The 7,395-nt window shown below is 42.7% G+C and overlaps 1 non-coding gene across 1 annotated transcript; it reads left to right on the top strand.

Annotated features, from left to right (window-relative positions):
* The first annotated feature begins 1,129 nt into the window (after positions 1 to 1,129).
* Positions 1,130 to 1,236, top strand: LOC137957415 (small nucleolar RNA R71). The gene has a single exon (XR_011113381.1). It is a non-coding gene; the product is annotated as a small nucleolar RNA R71 (small nucleolar RNA).
* The last annotated feature ends 6,159 nt before the right edge of the window (positions 1,237 to 7,395 follow it).

Here is a 7,395-nt window from a genome sequence, read left to right as displayed (position 1 = left end):
AGACCTTTTTGTTAACATGTTGTTTTCTCTTCTGTGTACAAAGGTCTTTCAAAAATCGGGCATAGGCAGGGACTTGCCTAATAGCATCAAGAAGTGGAATGTTAATGTGAACCTTACTAAACAGTTCCAACGTTTCATGCATGCTATCTCCTTTCCTAGGTGGGCCCGATAACCTCTGCGGATAAGGAGCTAGTGGGACTTGGTTAGGGATCTGCTTGGCTGTTGGTGGAGAACTTGAAGGTTCTTCACTCAATGATGTGTCCCCATTGTCATCCTTTGACTCCTTAGACTTAGTGGTCCCTACCCCATTGTTCAACTCACGACCACTCCTAAGGGTGGTTATGGCTTTGGCTTGCTCATGGTGGGGTTTGGAACTCAACCCACTCTCATGTGTGCTTTTGGGGTTAGGAATGGTTTGACTCGGGAGTCTATTTTGTTGTTGTTCACTCATGTGGCTGACCAACTGACTCACTTGCATTTCAAGTTTAGCAATGGAGGACTGTGTATTCTGCATGAATAATTGAAGTGTATCCTCAAGTGAAGGTTTTTGTGGAATCAATGGTTGTTGAGAGAAGTGTGGGCGCGGAGCTTGGGGTTGAGTAAACCCTGGAGGACCCCCAACCTGTGGGCCCTTGGATCATGAGAAATTTGGGTGCCTAGCCCAACCCGGATTATATGTTTCTGAAAAAGGATCGTTCCGGTTTGGTCTATGAAAATTTTGGACTGCATTCAAGTCCTCAATGAGCTCTGGGTAGGATGAACTAGATGGACACATTTGTGTGGGATGAGAGGAACCAGAGCATATGGCACAGACAGTAGATGGGTTAGGAGCAGGTGAACTCTTGGACACCATAAGGGCATCAATTTTTCTAGTCAACCCCTCAATCTTGGCCATGAGCATAGGTGTTTCACTAACCTAGTAGAGACCCCCTCTTTTGGCTTCGTGGGATCTCCTATCAACATTAAATGACGAACCCATTGCTGAGATTGATCACTCAACGCTTCAAAGAAGTCCCACGCCTCACTAGCACTCTTACCCATCAAACTCCCACCACTCGTTGCATCTACCATGGATCTAACCTGGGGTGTAAGACCTTGATAAAAGTATTGCACTAAATGCCATTTCTCAAACCCATGATGCGGACACCTACGGATCAAATCCTTCCATTTCTCCCAAGCCTCATAAAAGTGTTCACCCTCCTGTTGCATAAAGTTGGAGATTTCTCTCCTGAGGGTTGTAGTTCTCTGAATGGGAAAGTATTTGGACAAAAAATTTGTGACTAATGTGTCCCATGAAGTAATGTTGCCCACCTCTAAGGAATTAAGCAAAGACTTAGCCTTATCCTTAAGTGAAAATGGAAAAAGTTTTAACCGGATAGAGTCATCTGAGAAATTCTGGAATTTGAAAGTTGCACAAATATCTAAGAATTCCTTGATGTGGTAATATGGGTCCTCCTTCTCCAACCCATAGAATGTAGGGAGGAGTTGGATCACACCCGGTTTCAACTCATAACTGGCGGCAGTAGTGGGTGGCAATATAATGCAAGAAGGTGATGTGAAGTGGGATGGGATAGAATAATCCCTCAGGGCTCTACGGTCACCTGCTGCAGGTAAATGTAATGGTTCGCCCTGATTGGCCATGGTAGCTCCTAACTTGACTTCGGGTGTTTTCCTAAAAATATGTTCTACCTCTTCAACAAAGGGAGCTAATGATCCACCTAGGGAGCGGCGGCCGTGCATAAAAACACAAAAAGAAACAAAATGAACTATCAAATTAAGCTAACAAACTCACTACTAAAAATATGAACTAATTAGAAGAAATAAAAATAATTCCATAAAAAATACCAAACTAAAATTATGAACGCAAAAAAATTAAAAATTAAAATTAAAAATAAAAAATAAAAAAATAAAAAAATAAAATAAAAATAAAATCTAACCTAAGACTATGGAGAACAAAGAAATACACTTAATACGTGCCTCCCCGGCAACGGCGCCAAAAACTTGATGTAGAATTTAGTTACATCGGCTTTAATACCTCGCAAGCGTACGAATCGTTCATGTAATTTTGCGGGAAGCGAGGTCGTATCCACAAGGATGACTGAATTTTGTGTATTCTTCAGTCAACTAGCCTAACCAAATATGATGAATTAATATTAACTAAACACTAATTATATCCTAAATTATCAAGCAATCATCTGGTTAACTACTTGCACAACAAGAAACGTCAACTCTGGATTTTACGGTGATTCGTGCCTCTCGAGCGCCACGTAACCACGAATCCGATTTCTCAATCCTTGCGTCTAGACCCTCTCGGGCGCATAGAGTGAAAGACAGAAATCGGATTAAAATACCAAAATCCAACCTCAATTATAATCCTACCCTAATTAGGTAATTTAATCAAATATCCAGAAAAAAAATCTTAAATAAACGTTAATTATCAAATCAGATTCAATTAACATTCAAAACCTAAGTTCAAACTATATAAAAAATTAAATTCAATAATGACGAATTACTCCCCTTCTTCTTCCTCTCGCTCGGGCAGCAACTCGTTCTCACGGGTGCTGCAATTTCCCGAAATTAATGGCTTCGGGTAACAAGAGTGAGTGGCCGGAAGTGAAGACGACGCCGGCGACGAAGGTTGGAAGCCAACGGATGGAGGTAACGTCCGGCGAAGAACGAAATAGAGCTGACGTTCTGTAACCGGCTCTCTCGAGTCTCGGTTGGAGTCGGAATAGCTCCGGGACTGGTCGGAAATACGTAACCGACGCTGGAGGATAGTCGGAAAGCAGAAGTGGCACTGGAGAAGCCCTCTCGAATCTCTTCTCGGCCTGGCGAGCGACGACTGTCGAACTCACCTCGACGAAGACTCTCTCGAGCTCTCCTCGGGTTTGTTCTCGATTGCTGGACGGCGGTGGACAGCGGTGGACGGCGGTGGACGACGGTGGCACGGCGAAAGGCAGTGGCCCGGCGAACGACGGTGGCACGGCGAAAGGCAATGGCCCCTGTTTTCGGTCCAAGCTCCTCTGTTTTGGTCTCCGTTTTTGTTTTCTTTTCACACTCCTCTCCCCTTTCGTTCGATGCTCCCCTTTGCTTTAAATATGATTTTTCTTATTTTAAAATGATTTGCCCTAGAAATTACCTCCATTTCACTAAGGGCATTTTGGTAAATATCTTCTTCTCCAATCAAATTCTCCTGAAATTCCATAATTGAATCTATAAAAAGCATTTCAGGAAGAAATAAAACTAAAAAATAATGAAATATAATTCAGGAGAGAGAAATATGCAATATCGACAGTGATTAATGCCAAATTCAATAAATGCTCATTTCATTTGAAAACCGATAAATAACCACCTATAACACAATTATAATGGTTATTATATTATAATTAACCTAGTTCTCATGTCAGAATATGGCATCTATCAGAGATCACATGACAGGAACTCAAACAGAAATAGATCAAAGTCAAAGTACAGGAGCAAGAGTAAGTCAAGGCCTGGTCAACAGGCAACTTGCTGGAACTGTGGCAAAGCTGGCCACTTAAAAGAGAAACTGTAAAAGCCTTAAGAAAACCAAAAATGATAGTGCAAATGCAGTAACTGAAGAAGTACAAGATGCACTATTGCTTGCAGTTCACAGTCCAGTTGATTATTGGATATTGGCTTCAGGGGCCTCATTCCATACATCCTACCATCAGGAGATAATGCAAAACTATGTTGCAGGTGACTTTGGGAAGGTATATCTGGCTGATGGAGAAGCCTTGAACGTGGTGGGGATGGGAGACATTGACATTGTACTCCCTAACAAGAACGAATGGACCTTGTAAAAGGTCAGGCACATTCCTGAATTGAAGAAGAACCTCATTTCTGTTGGACAGCTTGATGAATGTGGCCATTCAGTGGTGTTCTCAGATAACACCTGGAAGGTCACCAAAGGAGCATTAGTACTGGCTCGGGGTAAGAAAATTGGTACACTCTATTCGACTACTGGTATGATTAATACTATTGCTACTACCGCTGCAGAAAGCACAACAGATTTATGGCATTGCAGGCTTGGCCATATGAGTCAGAGGGGTATGACAGAACTGCTATCCAGAGGCAAGCTACTAGAACTGAAATCAGTTGATCTCAGTATGTGTGAGAGTTGCATTATGAGGAAACAGAAAAAGATCAATTTTTTAAAGGGTGGCAGAACACTGAAGAAAGAAAAACTGGACCTTGTGCACACAGATGTGTGGGGACCTTCCCCAGTGGCATCCCTTGGAGGTTCTCGTTACTATGTCACGTTCATTGATGATCATAGTAGGAAGGTATGGGTTTATTTTTTGAAGCATAAATCTGAGGTATTCAATGTGTTCAAATTTGGAAGGCCATGGTGGAAATAGAGACAGACTTGAAACTGAAATGTTTGAGGTCTGATAATGGCGGTGAGTATATTGATGGCGGATTCAAAGAATATTGTGCAACTCAAGGTATCAGAATGGAGAAGACCATTCCTGGGACACCACAACAAAATGGAGTTGCTGAACGGATGAACAAAACCATCAATGAGCGTGCTAGAAGCATGAGGTTGCACGCTGGATTACCACCTACTTTCTGGGCAGATGCAGTCAGTACTGCAGTTTACTTGATCAACAGAGGACCATCAGTTCCGTTGGATTGTGGATTTCCAGAGGAGGCCTAGAGCGGGAAAGAGGTCAAATTTTCTCATCTTAAACTTTTTGGTTGTCTTTCTTATATTCTTGTTGATTCTGATGCTCGTAGTAAACTTGAGGCCAAGTCAAGAAAATGTTATTTTATTGGCTATGGAGACGAGGCATTTGGTTATCGTTTCTGGGATGATCAGGGTCAAAAGATTATAAGAAGCAAGAATGTGATTTTCAATGAGAAGATTGTGTACAAGGACAAGTCCAGTACAATTGCTGAATCAGCTCCTCAAGAGTCTGAGTTTGTGAGATTGGATGACCTACCAGAGGCCACAGTGCAGTGCAAAGATGCGAGTGACGGGAAGAGTGGGTCCAGTGCACCCACTCCTATTATTACTCAGTCAGATCCAGAGCTGACCACTCCTGTAGCTGTAGTTCGCAGGTCAGTTAGGACTATTCGGCCTCCACAACATTTCTCACCTATTTTGAATTATATTCTGCTGACAGATGGTGGAGAACCGCAGAGTTATGAAGAAACCTTGCAAGATGAAAATTTTAGCAAGTGGGAGTTGGCAATGAAGGAAGAGATGGATTCCTTGTTAGAAAATCAGACATGGGAGTTGACTGAACTTCCACCAGGGAAAAAGGCATTGCACAACAAGTGGGTGTACCGGGTGAAAACTGAGCATGATGGCAGTAAGAGGTACAAGGCTAGACTTGTTGTAAAGGGCTTTCAGCAGAAGCAGGGTATTGATTTCTCTGAGATTTTCTCTCCTGTGGTGAAGATCACAACCATCAGGTTAGTACTGTCCATGGTTGCTACTGAAGATTTATTTCTTGAACAGTTAGATATGAAAACAACTTTTCTTCATGGAGACCTTGAAGAAAACATCTACATGCACCAACCTGAGGGGTTTGCAGTATAGGGAAAGGAAAGTTCAGTTCGCAGACTGAAGAAGAGCTTGTATGGCCTGAAGCAAGCTCCTAGACAGTGGTACAAGAAATTTGACAGCTTTATGTCCAGTGCAGGTTACATCAGATGTCAGGCAGATCACTGTTGCTATGTTAGGTACTTTGACAATTCTTACATCATTCTGTTACTGTATGTGGATGACATGCTTATTGCAGGGGCTAGTATTGATGAGATCAATAATCTGAAGAAGCAGATGTCAGAGCACTTTGCAATGAAGGATTTGGGAATTGCGAAGCAAATCCTTGGTATGAGAATTGTCAGGGACAGAGTCAGAGGCACGTTGAGACTCTCGCAGGCTGAGTATGTGAAAATGGTACTCAGCAAGTTCAATATGGATAAGGCCAAACCAGTTGGCACACCCTTGGGCAGTCACTTCAGACTCAGCAAGGATCAGTCACCTAAGTCAGAGGAGGAACTAGATTACATGAGTAAGGTTCCTTATGCCTCAGCTATTGGTTCACTTATGTATGATATGGTTTGCACTAGACCGGATATTGCCCATGCAGTGGGAGTTGTGAGTAGATACATGAGTAACCCAAGAAAACAACATTGGAAAGTTGTGAAGTGGATTATGAGGTACTTAAAAGGCTCCTCAGATACGTGCTTGTGTTTCTCAGGAAAGAGCTTAGAGGTGAGGGGCTATGTTGATGCTGATCTAGCTGGAGATATTGATAGCAGGAAAAGTACAACAGGGTTTGTTTACACTCTGGGTGGTACTGCAGTTTCATGGGGTTCAAATCTACAGAAAACAGTTTCTTTGTCTACCACAGAAGCTGAGTATATTGCAGTATCAGAAGCTGCAAAGGAGATGATCTGGCTACAGGGCTTCTTGGAGGAATTGGGCAAGAAAAATCAGAAGGGGACTCTCTACAGCGATAGTCAGAGTGCCATATTCCTTGCCAAAAACCCAACACTTCATTCCAGGACAGAGCACATTTAGATCAGGTATCATTTTATACAATCATTGTTAGATGATGGACAGTTGGTACTTGAGAAAATTTGTGGAAGTAAGAACCCTGTTGATATATTGACAAAGGGTGTTACACTTGATAAACTGAAGTTGTGCGCAACTCCAGTTGGTCTTCTAGCATGAAGACAAGAGCAGTGAGCTGCAGAGGTAGGAGATATCATGTTTGAGGAAGAGGGTGATATAGTGGGTGTACCAGTCTCCAAGTGGGAGAATTGTTGAGCACGGTGGAGTCTGGTCCATACGTGTGAGCAGAACATGAAGGGGATTCACGATTTTAATTTGCCCTTTGGCGTAAGCTACAATCAAAGGAAAATTAAAATTTCCCTTGGTTTGATTTGAACTTTTCTTTTTCTCTTCGTAGTGTGTCTTCGGGAAACAGAGAGCGGAAGAGAAAGGGCTTTTGACGCTGTTGTTGGAAATATAGCAACGCGGTACTCAGGTTGCCGCCGGAAGAGCGAGGTTGTCGCCGGAAGAGCGAGGTCGTCGCCGAAGGAGCAAGGTCATCACTGTTCCTGTCCAGAAACAACAGCTTTGTTTGGTCAACGCTGCAGAGAAGGGTCTCTGCTAGTCGACGCTGCAGAGAAGGGTCTCTGCTAGCTGTGTAAAGGGTGAAAAAAGATACTGGTCCCACTTGTATTGTGATTCCTCTGATTGAAGAAATAAAAATCCTCTGCAGCTCCCGTGGACGTAGGCATTTTGCCGAACCACGTAAAATTTGTGTCGTGTGATTACCTGTCTCTTTATTGTCATTGTTTTGTCGTAACACTTACAAGTTCTGAAAATTGGAGAATAATATTGAACCTCTAAAC

Source organism: Aristolochia californica, unplaced genomic scaffold (genome assembly GCF_029961685.1).
Source record: "Aristolochia californica isolate CCGP_79_NKW_82.1479 unplaced genomic scaffold, dmAriCali1.0.hap1 SCAF_2, whole genome shotgun sequence".
NCBI classification, from domain to species: domain Eukaryota; kingdom Viridiplantae; phylum Streptophyta; class Magnoliopsida; order Piperales; family Aristolochiaceae; genus Aristolochia; species Aristolochia californica.
Note: the sequence above shows the minus strand (reverse complement) of the source record. Positions and strands in the feature narration are given on the sequence as shown.